The following is a 16,520-nucleotide window of genomic DNA, read 5'->3' as shown; positions in this document are numbered from 1 at the left end:
TTTAATTTTTTTAAATGCTGTCCAAGATGGGTGAAAAAAATGCATTGAGTACAAATTTCTTTAAATTCACATGACTCACAAAAAAGGTTGATGTCTCCTGTATTTTTACAGTCCTGAAATGATAGCTGGTAGGGTGTGATTTCAATGTTCCAGGTGTTTTGAAAGTATACACACAGTCACTGTAGACACAAGGCCAGTGAGCTCCTCTTCCGTGCCAAAGTTTATGGTGCCTCAATAGACCAAGGAGACTGTGCAGTGTAATACCCCAATAACTGTACGTGCGTGCTGCGGTAAGCGTATTGTGTCACTTCCGGTTGTTGGTGGAAGTTTGTTGCTGCTCCCCCTGAATTCAGCTGATCCTAGTTGCATTTTTGTATATAACCACTAATTATCTGTTGTACTGTCGAACTTCTGTTCGATCACTCCTAGCTCTCTCCTTCTCTTCGTGAGATTCTCATTAAAACACAGCTGTTTACACGCTAGCTCTGTTAGCTACTTTAGCTTAGCAGTTGTGATGGCTTCTGTCTCTCACTCTCCCGCTCTCTCTTGCTCAGCCTGCTTCATGTTTAGTTCCTCCTCTGCCTCCTTCAGCGATAATGGTTCATGTAACAAATGTAGTTTGTTCGCAGTTATGGAGGCGAGGCTCAATGATTTGGAATCCCGGCTCCGCACCATGGAAACAACAACGTTAGCTTCTCCAGTTAGCCAGCCCCCAGCAGCTGGTGCGGACCGACCCAGTGTAGCGTCTCCTGTAGCTCCTTCTCTCCCCCCAGCAGCTCCCGAGCAGCCGGGAGGTCAGGGCGGCTGGTGACTGTTCGTAACAAGAAGAGGCTTAGTCCTAAACAAAAGCTCACGGCTCACCACCGACCTGTTCACGTTTCTAACAAGTTCTCCCCACTCAGCGACACCCCCGCTGGGAAGCAAACTCTGGTCATTGGTGACTCTATTCTGAGAAACGTGAAGTTAGCGACACCAGCGGCCATAGTCACATGTTTCCTGGGGCCAGAGCAGCGACACTGAGTCCGACCTGAAGCTGCTGGTGAAGGATAAACGTAAATACAGTACGATTGTAATGCACGTCGGCACTAATGACACCCGATTACGCCAATCGGAGATCACTAGGATTAATGTGGAGTTGGTGTGTACTTATGCTAGAACAATGTCGGACTCCGTAGTTTTCTCTGGGCCCCTCCCCAACCTGACCAGCGATGACATGTACAGCCGCTTGTCATCGTTCAACCGCTGGTTATCGAGCTGGTGTTCCGCTAACGATGTGGGCTTTGTTGATAACTGGCAGACTTTCTGGGGAAGACCTGGTCTGATTAGACGAGACGGCATACATCCCACGCTGGATGGAGCTGCTCTCTTATCTAGAAACTTCACTGAGTTTATTAGAAAGCCAAAGCCATGACAAACCAGAGTTGAGACCAGGAGGCAGAGTCGCAGTCTTACACTCTTCTCTGCGCCTCTTAGAGCAGTCGCTGCCATTCACCCCCTACAAACTGTGTCTGTCCCCCGACCACCTACATTTAAATATAATAAATCAAAAGTGAACAGAGGAGGAGTTAGACATGAAAACCTAATAAAAATTAACACAACTGTTATTCCAGAACCAAATAACAGGAAGATTAAATGTGGATTATTGAATATCAGATCACTCTCATCTAAATCTCTACTAGTCAATGATCTGATAACTGATCATAACATTGATCTGCTCTGTCTGACTGAAACCTGGCTGCAGCAGGATGAATATGTTAGTTTAAATGAATCAACACCCCCCACTCATGTTAACGTTCATATCCCTCGAAGCACAGGCCGAGGAGGAGGGGTGGCAGCCATCTATCACTCCAATTTATTACTGAATCCCAAGCATAAGGTTAATCATAATTCATTTGAAAGCCTTATTCTTAGTCTGTCTCACCCAAACCGGAAGACACAAAAACCAGTCCTACTAGTTACTGTATATCGTCCACCTGCCCCGTACTCTGAGTTCTTATCTGAGTTCTCAGACTTTTTATCTGAGTTAGCTCTTAGCACAGATAAAGTTATCATGGTGGGTGATTTTAACATTCATGTAGATGTTGAAAGTGACAGCCTGAGTCATGCATTTAATTCATTATTAGACTCAATTGGCTTCTCTCAGCATGTTAATGAACCCACTCACTCTTTTAATCATACCCTTGATCTGGTTCTGACTTATGGGATTGACATTGAATACCTAACAGTTTCTCCCAGAAACCCTCTTTTATCTGACCATTCTCTGTTAACATTTGAGTTTTCAGTCATGGACTACACAGCATCTGGGGAAAAAATCTATTACAGCAGGTGTCTCTCTGACAATACCATTAGCAAATTTAAAGAAAGAATCCCATCAGTACTTAGCCCACTGCCATGTATCAATGCAGTAGGGAACAGCTCTCTTAACTTCACAGCCACACAGGTTGATGATTTTGTTGATAGTACTGTAGCCTCACTGCGTGCAACTCTAGATACTGTGGCCCCTCTGAGGAAGAAGGTAGTGAGTCAGAGAAGGCTAGCTCCATGGTACAACTCAGAAACACGAGCTTTAAAGCAAAATTCAAGGAAGCTAGAAAGAAGGTGGCGTTCTACTAACCTGGATGAATCTCTAAAGGCTTGGAAAGACAGCCTGTTGGCGTATAAAAAAAGCCTCCGTAAAGCCAGAACATCCTATTATTCATCATTGATAGAAGAAAACAAGAACAATCCCAGGTTTCTGTTCAGCACTGTAGCCAGGCTGACAGACAGCCACAGCTCTGTTGACCCATCTATTCCTTTAGCCCTCAGTTGTAATGACTTCATGAGCTTCTTTACAGATAAAATTGTCTCTGTTAGAGAAAAAATTCACCATCTCCTCCCCACAGCTGGTTCAGATGTATTGTCCAGTTCAGCAGCCTCAGAGTCAACTGTAACTGGGTTATATTTTGACTGTTTCTCTCCTGTACATCTCCCTGAGCTCACTTCAACAGTTTATTTATCTAAACCATCATCCTGTCTTCTTGACCCCATTCCAACAAGGTTGTTCAAAGAGGTTTTTCCTTTACTTGACACCTCTATATTAAGTCTGATTAACTTATCTTTATCAACTGGTTATGTACCGCAGGCTTTTAAAGTTGCAGTAATTAAACCTCTACTTAAAAAGCCTACTCTTGATCCTGACGTTTTAGCCAATTATAGACCTATATCCAACCTCCCCTTTATCTCCAAAATCCTTGAGAGGGTCGTTGCAAGCCAGTTATGTGATTACTTGCACAGGAATGGTTTGTTTGAAGACTTTCAGTCAGGTTTTAGAGTCCATCATAGCACAGAAACAGCTCTGGTTAAGGTTACCAATGATCTCCTCATAGCCTCAGACAATGGACTTGTCTCTATACTTGTCCTGCTAGATCTTAGTGCCGCATTTGACACCATCGATCATAAGATTTTATTACAGAGACTAGAACATATGGTCGGCATCAAAGGAACCACACTAAGCTGGTTTAAGTCATATCTGTCAGATAGACTCCAGTTTGTTCATGTTAACAATGACTCCTCTATCATCACAGAAGTCAGTCATGGAGTTCCACAAGGTTCGGTGCTAGGACCAATGCTCTTCAGTCTATATATGCTTCCTCTGGGAAACATTATTAGGAGGCACCAGATGAATTTTCATTGTTACGCAGATGACACCCAGCTGTACTTATCCATGAAGCCAGGTGAGACTAACCAGGTAGCCAAGCTTCAGGTGTGTCTTAAGGACATAAAAACCTGGATGACCAGTAATTTCTTACTCTTAAATTCAGACAAAACTGAAGTTATTGTAATTGGCCCAAAACACCTCAGAGATCTCTGGATGACATTACCTTGGCCTCCAGTGCTACAGTCAGAAACCTTGGTGTCATTTTTGACCAGGACTTGTCCTTTACTTCACATATAAAGCAAGTCTCTAGGACAGCCTTCTTCCACCTGCGCAATATTGCTAAAATCAGACCCATTCTATGTCTAAAGGATGCTGAAAAACTAGTTCATGCATTTGTTACCTCAAGACTGGACTACTGTAACTCTTTATTGTCAGGATGTCCCAAAAATTCAGTAAAAAGCCTCCAATTGATCCAGAATGCGGCAGCACGAGTACTGACAGGAACGAGGAAACGAGATCACATCTCTCCTGTGTTAGCTTCTCTGCATTGGCTCCCTGTAAAATCCAGGATAGAATTTAAAATCCTCCTCCTCACCTACAAAGCCATTAATGGTCAGGCACCATCGTACCTTGGAGAGCTTATAGTTCCCTATTTTCCCAATAGGACACTTCGCTCTCTAAATGCAGGTCAACTTGTGGTTCCCAGAGTTAGTAAGAGTAGAATGGGGGGCAGAGCCTTCAGCTATCAGGCTCCTCTCCTGTGGAACCAGCTCCCAGTGTGGGTTCGGGAGGCAGACACCCTCTCTACCTTTAAGATCAGGCTTAAAACTGTCTTGTTTAGTAAAGCTTATAGTTAGGGCTGGCTCGGGTATGTCCTGACCCATCCCTTAGCTATGCTGCTATAGAGTTAAACTGCTGGGGGATTCCCATGATTCACTGGGCGCTCTCTCCCTATTTCTGTCTCTCTCCCCCGCTCTCTCTCAATGACTTCATGCCATTAACTTTGTTTTTTTTTTCTCTCCCGTAGTTTTGTGCTTCTCCTCTCTCTCCCTCTCTCTGTCCTCATTCTGCAGGTATCTCTGCCTCGGGAGCAGCAGGATCCAGATCCACCACTACTCATCTTTACTATTACTATTACCTGTCTTTATTATTAATAACGCCATTACCGACACAGCTGTTCCTGGTCTCTCTCTCTTCTCTCCCCTCTCCTCCCCCTCCCCCTCTTTCTATCTTCCCCTAAACCCAACCGGTCGAGGCAGACGGCCGCCCACCCTGAGCCCGGTTCTGTTGGAGGTTTCTTCCTGTTAAAAGGGAGTTTTTCCTCCCCCCTGTCGCCAAGCGCTTGCTCGTTGTGGGAACTGTTGGGTTTTTCTCTGTAACAAAGTAAGGTCTTGACCTTACCCTGTAAAGTGCCTTGAGATAATGTATATTATGATTTGGCGCTATACAAATAAAATTGAATTGAATTGAATTAACTGGAGCACACCCTCCGGTCTCCCTTTTTGTGACCTCTGCCAGGGTTTTGGGTGAGACTTCCCCTGAGTCTTCAGACTCTGCCTCCTCTGCAGAGGACATCTCAGCTTGATTCAGGAGTTCCTCAAAGTATTCCTTCCACCACCCGACAACATTGCTAGCCAGGGTCAGCAGTTCTTCTGCCTGGGCCAATCCTTGCTTCCCCTTCCTGAGCAACCGCATAGTTTGCCCGAATCTCCTTGGGGCCAATCGAAAATCCTCCTCCATAGTCTCACTGAACTCCTCCCACACCCAAGTTTTTGCTTCTGCAACCACTTAGGCTGCAGCCTTTCTGGCCGCCCGGTACCTAACTGTTGCTGGAGACCCCTGGAACAAACAGGTCCTGAAGGCCTCTTTCTTCAGCTTCATGGCCTCCCTCCCAGCTGGTGTCCACCAGCGGGTTCTTGGTTTGCCGCCTTGACCTTCAGTCCACAGCTCCCAACCGCCGCTTCTGCAATGGAGGCTTTGAACATGGCCCACTTAGATTCCATGTCCCCAACCTCCCCCAGGATATACAAAATTCTTCCAGAGTACAAGTTGAAGACCCCATGGAGAGCAGTCTCCACCAGACGTTGCAAGTTTACCCTCACTACATGTTTACCAGGGATTACCGGGCTCGGTCACCAGATGCCTGCTGGCAAGTTCCCCTCCCAGGTCTGGCTACAGGAGGGGGCCCCGGTTTCCGTCTCCTGGGTGAGGTGCTGCTGCCTTTATATGGTCTCTTCATTTGGCATCTTCTTAATCTCTCTTAGTCTGGCCCCTCACCTGGGACAAATTTGCCTTTGGAGACCCTACCAGGGGCTATTGTCCCCAACAACACAGCCCCAGGGGTTACCGGGGCACACAAACCCCTCCACCAGGTTAAGGTTGTGAGTCTCGGAGGGGCTGTTAACCTGCATTAGTTTTATCTGGGTGGACAGTATAAAATGGCAAGTGGTGTGTATATTATAAATATACAAAATTTTGCACGTAAACATGGCCAATGAGAGAGTGCTGTAGTTGATGGCACCTCAGTAGATCTTTGCCACTCAGACTCACCTCCAGCAGAACCTCCACTTCACAGTGCAATGAGAATAAATTATTTAAAGGTTAGCAAATTAACCAGCTTGGTCATGATCTTCAATCTCAGGTCAGATGCCCTTGCATTAAAGGACTCTGTGCTTGTTGTTGGGGCTTGGTACCCAGTCTTGGAGTGTGGGGATGATGATATCTCCCCCCTGACTTGTCATTCTGGCTCCCCCTTGCCGTAGCATATTTGTTGTACCTGATCAATCTCTGGTTGTGATAGCAGTTTCCATTTGCAGATGTTGGAACACTGAGCTAGTAGTTGTTTATTTGTCAGTGTAGATGTCAGGTTTCAAAACATCTATGTATTCCGTAATCTCTGCATATAACCCCTCTCACTGGGGTTGCTTGTATATTAGCATTCCAACAGTTCCTTATTCTCTGCTCTAGTCCATGAATGTCATGTTCCAGTAGCCCATTTGTCATCAGGTTGCCCTGGCCCCCAGACACCTGACGCAGACCTTGTTGACCCCACGTCTGAGCTGCTATGAATCTTGTGTTTGCATGTGTGTGTGTGTGTGTGTGTGAGTGTGTGTATATATATATATATATATATATATATGTGTGTGTGTGTGTGTCTGTGTGTGTGTGTGTGTGTGTGTGTGTGTATATATATATATATATATATATATATATGCACATATATATCAGGCTACTTTATTAGGTACACCTTGCTAGTACCGGGTTGGACCCCCTTTTGCCTTCAGATCTGCCTTAATTCTTCAGGGTATAGATTCAACAAGGTGCTTGAAACATTCCTCAGAGATTTTGGTCCATATTGACATGATAGCATCACGCAGTTGAAGCAGTCTGGCCATTCTCCTTTGACCTCTGGCATCAACAAGGCATTTTCGCCCAGAGAACTGCTGCTCACTGGATATTTTTTTTTATATTTCACATGTGAAATCTATCAGGTCACATGTGAGGTTGTGATTCACATGTGAACCTAAATTTCACATTTGTATTTCTCATTTGTGTATAAATGTAAAAAAAGACAACATGTTTTCAACTTTACATGTGAATACAAGCCTTGCATGTGAAAATGATAGTGATGTGAGGTGAAATATTTCTTTCAAACTTTTCATAAAATTCATGTGATAAAAAAAACAACCATGTTTTTAGTTTTGTATGTGAATGCCAATTTTACATGTGAAGAAGTTAATGCACATGTGAAGTGAAATTGCATGCTGTAATATCAAATGTAAATCTAAGTTTCACAGTAAAATACATAGGAAAAAAAAACATTTCAGTGGTTTAGTCCACGCAGGGACCAGAACATTTTTGCCCCATGGGACCCCAGTGAGGGTTTTTCATGGGCAACCCAGTGTGATTTTGCACACAGAAAGCGTTGTGGGTTAGCCCATGTGGGGTCAAAAGCAGTTTTTTCCTTTGGAGGATTAATTGTAGGCAGAGGCCTGTGCAATATGCAAACTGGAGTGGGTCCATCTGTGAGTGTGTTGCCTTGATGATTTGGTTTTTAATTACCTTCCGCATTTCCTTTATCATGAGGGGAGTAATATTATAGTACCCCAGGACACAGCCAACTGATGTTGTCTTGACTGATGCTGTGTTTTGGTTGTCTTAAGGCCTCCCACCACATCCTCTGTGTTAAAGGTGAGTGCAGAGTCTTGGGGTTTGAGTGTGGAAATGGTTGCCTCTCTGACAGTGATGCTGGTCTGCTGCTTGTGGCTGGAAGAAGCAGTATTCACAGCAACCATGTTCTTCCTCCACACTGGGGTCAAGTCTCCTGTCCCGTAAAGTGGATGAGGTGGGGGTGGAGCTTAAAACGTACTGGACGTACTGGAAAGACAGTCAGCCTGGATGGTGTGTGCCCGGGGCTGCTCAGGGACAGTCCAGCTCACCCAGGTGAGCTTCTCCATAGGATCTTCAACTTAAGTCTGCAAACAGAGAGGGTCCCGGTCCTGTGGAAAACATCATGTCTTGTTCCAGTACCTAAAATAGGAGGCCTGGCCGAGATAAATGACCATAGACCCATGGCCCTCACATTACACATCATGAATACCCTGAAGTGGCTACTTCTCCTCCTTCTGAGGCCACAGGTTGTACACACACTAGACCCCTATGGTTTACTTACAGGGGACATATTGGTGTGGATAATGCCATCCTTTACATTTTTACCAGGCCCATTCTTACTTGGATGAGCCAGGTGGTTACGTGAGGATTATGTTCTTTGCTTTTTCAAGTGCATTTTACAGAATCCAACCCCCCATTCTCAAAGACAAGCTAGAAGGGATGGGGGTGGATCCTTCCTTCACGTCCTGGATTGTGGATTACCGCACAAGATGACCACAGTACGTCAGGCTGGTAACTGTGTCTTAGGGACAGTGGTGAGCAGCAATGGGGCTCCACAGGGGACTGTTCTGGCTCTGTTCCTGTTCACCCTCTATTTAGCCAACTAACCAACATTGACTTTTGCAGGTCTAGGCCCACTATTCAGCCAGTCAAAGTTATAATGAAGAACCTTCAGGTGGTGCACACTTACAAATACCTAGATGGGCACCTGGACAGTAACCTGGACTGGTCCCTGAACATGGATGCCATCTACCAGAAGGGGCAGAGCTGGTTGTTTTCCTTCAATAAGCTGAAGTCCTTTGACTTATGCAGTAAAATGCGTTTTTTCAGTCAATGGTGGCGAGTGTCTTTTTTTATGCTGCTCCATTTTGTTTTTATATTTCAGTTTGGCAGTTTTGATGGCATGTTTGACCTCTCTGTTAACATCCTTTTTTCAGTCTCACAGCCAGTGACTCTTTATTATCAACCTTGGTCCTCATGTATCAGAGAAACACAGTATTGAACATGGTATTCCATAAGGAAACATTCTCTGACCTGTTTTGTTTTCACAATATATCCTCCTACTTGGAAACATTATAACCATCACCATGTCAATTATCATTTTTATGCTGATAATATACAATTGTACATGTCTGTTTTCCCAAATTCTTCTTATGGGACCAAAAACAGCAAGAGAAAATCTACATTATATGCTTGGAGGTCTCAGCAAACAAATTAAAACACATCTAGACCCAGAACTTAATTTGAAGTCTCATTTTAACAGGGTCATTGAAACTGAAATGCTTATTCACCTTTTTACCACTAGCTGTTTAGACTATTGCAACTCCCTTTTTACTGGCATACAGTCTATAGAAAAACTACAGCTAGGTCAAAATCCTGCAGCCAGAGTCTCAAATAAAACCTATAAAATAAGTCACCCTTCAGATTAAGGCACAGCACTGGCATACCTGTATTTATAGAATTGAATTTGAAGTTGTTTTACTTGTTTATAAAGTTTTAAATTACCTAGCTCCTCCCTGTATTATAAGTTGTCTTTCATTTTATGTTCCACTGTAGTGTCTGGGGCTCTATAGGATGTGTAACTTTATGGGTTTGGTATGTTTAGATAGGGGCCCCAAGTCAGAGGATGCACTAGGAGATGGGTGCTTCTCTGTTTAGGAGAATGTGGCCTTTTTTGGTCCTAGGTCTAGGGGTTTTGGAAGATGACTGTCCTTCTGACTGAGGCCTTTTATGGTATGGATTACATACGTTGTCTTAGGTTTAGGAAGACAACCAACTCATATAGATGGGGAGTTAGAGCAGTTATTCAGAGGAGATTCACATTGGCTTCGACTCCTCTCTCAGGCAACCCAGGGTGCTTGATATGATGCTGGACTTCTTTGTAATAAACCTCTTTATATACAAGCAAGACGGTGTCAGCGGAGTTTTCTTCATCATCATCACATCATCGCTGTTTAAGAAACAACACCACCAAGATCATTAGGATCCTCCACTGCCTTTATTTTAAATGTTCCTTATGTCTCACATTAAAGTACCGGTGCAGCAGGTTTTTTTATGCCCCTAATCTGTACAACACACTGCCTCTGGATATGAGCATTATCAAAAATAAATTAAAGACCTATCTTTTTAATCTGTCTTTTTAATGTGGTGTAATGTTAATCCAGAGTGATGAGATTGAGTTTTATCACTTTTATCTCAAATGTTTATTAAATTTTTTCAGTTGACTTTTATTGCTGACTTTTATTATCCATTTTTAACATTTTATTGCAGTAAATATTTAATGTTTTGTGTTTGTGTCTGTATGTTGTTTTAATTCTGTTCTGTGAAGCACTTGTTTGTATGAAAAGTGCTATATAAATAAAGTTGACTTCAGTTTTTAGTGGAGATATTATTGCCATACAGAAGGAGATATTTGATGAGACCATGTACACTTCCAGACAGTGGACAGTGGATTTAAAGCATAACAATGCTGACATTAATCCACTCTTTGATGGTTTTAATTACCTTATCTATCTTCTTTCTGACGGTTGCAATGTAGACTGTTGCAAGCAGACTGGTGTGCTGGACAGCAGAGCCAAGGAGGCAAAGCGCAATAGATACATTTGGAACTGCACCACCCACTGTTTTTGTCATTTGGGTGGTGCATGTGAATATTGGTAAAAATCTTTTTAATTATTTGTCAGCTGAGCAGTGATAAAAATCACCCAGGATGAATTTGTGAGAGTCAGAAGATACAAGTTTAAGCCTGTTTATTGTAAAAAGATGCAGCCCTTTCTCTCTCTGGTGAAACAGCCAGGAGTTTGATGTTAGTGATACAAAGTTCCTACCTAATGATGACTGAAAAGTACGTTAAGCTTTAGAAAGCTCTCACCCGTATGAACGGTTGGCTGATGTAACCCTCACCTGATACACACAATAGCTGAATACAGAGTCCAAACACACTGCAGGGTGTTCAGTAAAAGACAGAGATGAAGTTGAAACTTTATAGTCAGGCTTATTCACAACATACAGTGCATCCACACACTAGTAATTTCCAAAGTGCAATAATAGAAGTAACCTGTGAATATATACACCATTACAGATTCACCCACATCTAAGTTAAGGCACTGCCCATACACAGAGAATGTGCAAAAAGTTCTTTGTAATATCAGATGTAAACTGCATATGCATGGCTGTATTACAATACACAAGTTTAGTAGCAGTGTGACAAACTGCAGTAACTTCACAAAATAAACTAAACAGTGTGAGCAAACAAACACTTTCTTAAACAACATTAACACAATTACCAGTCTCATATACACATTACTTCAGCACTCAGAGTAATATGTTTACAATGAAATCACAAACTTCAATTAAGCTAATATCCACAGTAAACTAGCACAACTTAGATATCACCAATAAGAAACAGATTACACAAAAAGACAAGAATTAAACACTTAAACCTTCATGCATTCACCACACGTTGGAATATTTCCAGCACGTCTATCTTATTGTCAAATTCCAGTCTCTACTCCCCCTGTTTCTCTGTAACCTAGATTAGAAGCTGTGGCAGTGGGCGGGGACTAACTCCCAGTTGTAGGCAATGTGGATTGGATAAACAAGGTTATTGACTAACAGCTGTGATAACCAAGTCTAAAAGGGGCCTGAGGCCATCTATGAGCATCATGAGTGTCATTGTAATCGTTCTTATTTAACCATGTTTCAGTGGATGCAAGAATGGTGGCAGTCCAGTATTCATACATGGGATTAATGTTGGTTTATAATTTGTTTGTTTTATGGTGGAGGGGGTGCACATTAACCAGGATGACTAAGGGGAGTGGTTGCTGTTTACATTTCTCCTGTGGCTTCCTGTGGCTTCAATTGCACTCTTATTGCACCCCATCTAGTTACCCTCTTTTTGTTGTGAGAAGAATCCCCTTGTTTGGAAGACTACTTGCGTAGCATTTTCTCTGAAAACATGTCTGTAGTAATGTCTTGATGGGGGTGAAGTGAGCTGAGCTGAGCTGAGCTGCAGCAGAAAGTCTCTGCAGTATGTGACTCGCAGGCCATCAAGCAGATTGTATTCATTAGTTGAGACAAACTCCATGAAGAGCCAAAACTGCAGAAATACCAGTGCCCAAAAGATTCCTTGGCTATCCATGCCATTGGTCAATATTTTCAAAAGCTACAGTGTATTGCAATCCAACAGTGAGCAGTCGCAGCAACAATCAAAAAAGGCAGACCTGGAAAAAAGATGAGTATGAAAATAACCTTGCCACAAATACATTAAGACTGTCACATAAGCAGCCAGATGTTAAAACAGTGTCCTGGTGTCATAACATGAGCAGCAAACACAAGAACACACTAATAAGTATTAAAGAATTAAAGAAGAAAATAAAACGAGTCCTCTAGCAGTCATACCAGGGGCTGAAGGAACAACTGGAACAGATGTGGAAGTCCAAAGTGGTCTCAGTGATAATAGGAGCATTAGGGGCTATGACTCCCAAACTGGGGGAGTGGCTCCAGTAGATTTCAGGCACAAAGTCTGAAGTCTCTGTCCAGAGGAGTGCGGTCCAAGGAACTCTGATAGAGGAAATAGAAATAGATTATGTTTCAAAGGCAAAGGATGGTCATACTAAATATAGATTTGATCAAGGTTTTTCTCTTTTCACTGTGCTTTGTATAAATTAATTGATTAAAAAAACAACTAATATTGATGATATTTTAGAAAGCATCCACAGTTTACTATTAGCTCCAAAATATTTGGCGCAGTAGTGTATATGAACATTTCTGTTATTATTTCTTCTCATTCACTACAACAAGCCTGTATTTCAAGTGGAGAAGTGGTGCAGGCCTGCACAGTACAGTACAGTCAGTCTAGTCTAAGTCTGTCTGACAGCTCGCCACTCAGTCCATTTCCAAAGGGCCACTTGGGACTTTAGCCGCAATCTGGCCATTTACTGTGTGCTTACTTACAGCTCTGAGGCCTGGCTGAGACTCTGCAGCAAGGAGCATCAGGGGAGTATCAGGATGACAGACGATGGGCTGTGAGCAGGATATAAGTGCATCTGACAGCAGGAGGAACAGATATAACATCTCTCAGTCCTTGCCCCTCACTGTTTATAGCATCTGACACTCTCTGAATGTCACAGAGATTTACAGTATTCAGCAATGAAGTGGAGGCCTGAGCAGCTCTAAAGACTGAGAAGAGAAGAGGCAACCGATTTGACACCCGTGCTTCCAGCAGACATTTAATATTTATGCTGCATTATGCAAATAATTAAATGTCTTGGATGGTGCAAACTGCTGCGCTTATGTCACGTATTTTGTCAGATGTAGATCCACAGAGAGTTCATAGGTAAGACAATAGACAGAGTTGTCTGACACGTGGTAATGCTGTCATCATGTTGTATTTTGCCTAGACAGATAACAGCATGCAGCAGTAGAGCGAATAAGAACACTGTGTGCTGTTCTGCTGAGAGACATTCACATCATGACCCTTTTCCAAAGCATTTAGTAACAGGTGTGTTGCTATAACAACTGCTACTGCTATTCAGTGGATATGGGAAAGTCAGCTTGTTGTTTTATAAGAATATTCTCTTCTTACATCAAACTATTGTGGATTTTACACAAAAAGAAATGTTTTTTCTGTAGAAAACTGTGTGTTCACATGTACATATGTGTACATGTGGACACAAGAAAGTAACAATGTGTGAAGTAAGAGTGTATAGTTGCCTAACCATAAAGCTGCACCAGTCAGTGTTTTTACATTAAATGTGGAAAAATTGCTATGTGTAGAACTAACAAATGTTAAGTAAGTACACTGGATGATATTTTATCTCTGTCCATTTTATGCTATGATGTTTTATCTACATTTAATGATATTTTATTTGTAGCACTTAGAGATTTGCTTCAAATGTAAAGTGTGTTACAAATAAAATGTATTAATATTATTATTATTATTATTATTATTAATTTATGAAAGATGTTTACATAATAAAGGACCCTCTGATAATCATCACCAACTGTGCTGCTTGTCTTGGTTTGATAAGCATTTTAATGTCCTTCAGGTCATTTTTACTGTAATTTTACACCCTGCAACTTTATTGTTTTGATTCAGTTTCAGTGCTCTAATCAACCTGGTTCCCAGGAGCAGGCAGCTGTTTTCATCCATCCTTCCATCCATACTTTTTCTTCTGCTTATTAATCCCTCCAATGAGTTCTGAGTCTGCCCTGGGTCCTCCTCCCAGTTGGACATGCCTGTAAAAAAGGAAGGCATCCATGAGGCATCCTTACCAGATGCCCAAACCACCTTAGCTGACTCCTTTCAACATGACGGTGCAGTGACTGCACTCTGGGCTCCCTCCGGATGTCTGTGCTCCTCACCCTATCTCTAAGGTTAAGCCCAGCCACCCTACAGAGGAAACCCTTTTCAGCTGTTTGTACCCACAATCTCATTCTTTCGGTCACTACCCAGAGCTCATAGTTAAGGGTTCGAATGTAGATCAAGTGGTAAATCGAGAGCTTTGCTCTCCGGTACATTACTGCTGATGCTGCACTGATCCGCCTGTCAATCTCCCGCTCCATCTCACTCCTTCACTTGGGACAGTGCCTCACCCCCAAGCCAGAGGGAGCAGTTCACTGTTTTCTGGCGGCCAGGAACCATGGCCTCATGTTTATTCTCATCCCAGCTGCTTCACACTTGGCTGCAAACCATCCCAGTGAGCACTGGAGATCACGGTCTGATAAAGCCAACAGAACCACATCATCTGCAAAGAGCAGAGATGCAATTCTGAGGTGCCCAAATTGGACACACTCCTTGCCTTGGCTGCACCTTCAGATCCTGTCCATGAATATCATAACAGGACTGGAGATGAGGGGCAAACCTTGTGCCAAGAATGTGGACACAGTGCTCACTTTGGTTATGCAAGGACTGAATGGCTCATAGACACAGACCTGCTACCCTATTCTGCCGCTGTTCTCCCCACAGAGCCCCTTGAGGGACACGGTCATAAGTCTTCTCCAAGTCCACAAAGCACATGTGGACTGGCTGGTCAAAATCCCATGACCCACTCAGAACTCTTACAAGGGTAAAGAGCTCCACTCTTCTACAGCCAGGATGGAATCCGCATTGCTCCTCCTCCATCCTCAATCAACAGCCTGGGTCAAGCCCTGCTTCCGCTTCCTGAGTCGTTGAGGCCACAGCTCCCAACCACAGCTTCTGCAATGGAGGCTTTGAACGTGGCCCAGTCAGACACTATGTCCCCAACCTCCTCCAGGACAGACCTCATCCGCCAGACATTCCCAGCTCCCTCACTACACAAAGCAACACTCGGGTTCAGATCAGCAGGTCCTTCCTCCCAGTCACGCTCCTCCAGGTTTCTCCATCATTGCCCACATGGGTGTTGAAGTCCCCCAGCAGAACTATAGAGTCCCTAGGCAGAAAGGACACCACTCAGAGACTCCAAAAAGGCCTGAAACTCTGAACTGCTGTTTAATGCATAAGCACACACAGCAGTCAACAGGCAACCTGCAACCTTCAGTCGCAGAGAGGCGACCTTCTCATTCACCAGGGAAATCTCTAACAGCGCGGTGCTCCACAAGGGGCTTGTGGGTATCCCCATACCTGCCCAGCATCTGTCACCCTGGGAAACTCCAGAAAAGGAGGTTCTGGAGCCCCTGCTTTGCATAGAGCTGAGCCCAACTTCATCTAGTCAGTATTGCTCCATCTCCCACACGTCCCTCCCCCCAGATAGGTGACATTCCATGTCACTAGGACCAGTCTACAATACTAGGAGTCAGCATTCCTAGGTCTTCCTTGCCTTTGTCTGCCGCCTGGTAGCCATTGCACCTGACTCCAAATTCTGTCCCCGTGGTTGGTGGGTCCACAGGGCAGTGGCTTCAAGTTGCTTTTTTGGGCTGAGCCCAACAGGGCCCCATGGGTCAAAGCCTGGCCACCAGGTGCTGGCCGGTGAGCTCCATGGTGAAATTTTGCAAAAAGCACCTAAAGGAACTCTCAGGTTTTGAGAAACACAGAGGTCTGATGAAATCAAGATTTAACTGTTCTGAAGTGTCATGTTTGATTTCCTAAAGACATAACAATCAATTGTTAGAACTATCTTCCTGTTGGGCTACTGGATATACTGAACCAAATAAAAGGCATGATTATGCGGCCTAACATCTTAAAAGAAGAGGATGAGCTTTGAACCATTTCAGAGTAGTTGAGCTTGAATAAGTGCTTTGGATTCCTTGAAATTTATAGCTCCAGATAAATAAATTGATCAGTACAGATATTAAGGGGCATAGTGCCAAGATAATGCAGATTTAAGTCATTTGTAAGAGGCATCAAAAGACTTTTGCACTGATTAATAGAGAAACCCAATAGTTTATTATCTGGTGTGAGAGAGAGGGAAGAGAAGTCTGAACATTGGAGACAGTTAGCCATCAAACATTCAAAATTAAATATCTATCAATTACAAAACCCATTTTATCAGGATGTATATAAGCAATATGT

General features: G+C 43.3%; 1 pseudogene; it reads left to right on the top strand.

Annotated features, from left to right (window-relative positions):
• Positions 1–287: 287 nt before the first annotated feature.
• LOC139635450 (uncharacterized) lies at positions 288–5,114 on the top strand (annotated as a pseudogene).
• The last annotated feature ends 11,406 nt before the right edge of the window (positions 5,115–16,520 follow it).

This window comes from Trachinotus anak, unplaced genomic scaffold, assembly GCF_046630095.1.
Source record: "Trachinotus anak isolate AG129_WGS33_773 ecotype Australia unplaced genomic scaffold, CSIRO_AGI_Tana_v1 ptg000018l, whole genome shotgun sequence".
Classification (NCBI taxonomy): Eukaryota; Metazoa; Chordata; class Actinopteri; order Carangiformes; family Carangidae; genus Trachinotus; species Trachinotus anak.
Note: the sequence above shows the minus strand (reverse complement) of the source record. Positions and strands in the feature narration are given on the sequence as shown.